Here is a 1,052-nt window from a genome sequence, read left to right on the forward strand (position 1 = left end):
GCGCCCCGCCCGTGTCACCGAGGGCCCGGCCTGTCCCCAGCGCCCCGCCCGTGTCACCGAGGGGTCCGGCACCCTCTGCCCCCGCGGGACGCGGCCCGGGGTCCCTCCCGCTCGTGTCGCCCCCTCCCCGCGCCCGCCGCGCTCTAACGCGAGTGTTTCCCCATCCGTGTCCTTCCCTCACCCCCGTGTCCGTCTGTCCGTCCCTCCCGCCTCTCTCTGTCTCTCTCTCTGCCTCTCCTGCTCCTCTGCTCTGCCAGGGAGGGGAGCGGGGCCGCCCTCCCCAGGGGGGTTTAGGGGGGCCGCGGGGGCGGTTTTGGGGCGCGGGGACCCCGCGGGGCCTCGGCCCGGACTCGGGGCAGGTTGGGGTGCGGGTGTCCCCAGCTGGGTGTGTGTGCCCAGAARTCCAGGGCCACCAGAAGCCACCGTGTCCCCTCACGTGTCACCCGAGGCCCTGGCCAGGGGAGGGGGTGCAGGCGGGGACACGGAGTTGGGGTTGAGGAGCAGCTCTGAGGGGAATCCAGCCCGTCCCGTAGTGCAGCATTCCCGGGGGATCCAGCACAGGGAGAGCCGAGCATGGCGGGGAGGGGCTCACCCCGAGCTCTGGGATCCAATTTCTGGGGTCCCATCCCGGAGACGGGCACCTGGGGTCTCTGGGGTCCCTGGGATCCCATTCCTGGGGTCCCATTCCCGGGGTCTCATCCATGGGATCCCATTCCCGGGGTCTCATCTATGAGGTGCCACCCCAATGACAATAGCCTGGATCCCATCCCTGGGGTCCCATCCATGGGGCTCCATCCGTGGGGACCCATTCCCAGGCTCCCAGCCCTGGGCTGCTTTCCCAAGTCCCATCCAYGGGGTCCCATCCCTGGGATCCCATCCTGGGATCTCATCCCTGCGATCCCATTCCCGGGGTYCCATCCCTGGGCTCCTCTCCCTGTGCTCCCATCCCAAACCCCATCCTAGTTCTCCCATTCCTGGGCTCCCAGGTCCCCCCCACCCTCACTCTCCTGTCCCCGGGGGTCCCACCCGCAGGTCCCGGTCCCTGTCCCCGC

This window comes from Malurus melanocephalus, unplaced genomic scaffold, assembly GCF_030028575.1.
Source record: "Malurus melanocephalus ecotype Western Australia unplaced genomic scaffold, MMel_1.1 scaffold_1349, whole genome shotgun sequence".
In the NCBI taxonomy this organism is placed as follows: Eukaryota; Metazoa; Chordata; class Aves; order Passeriformes; family Maluridae; genus Malurus; species Malurus melanocephalus.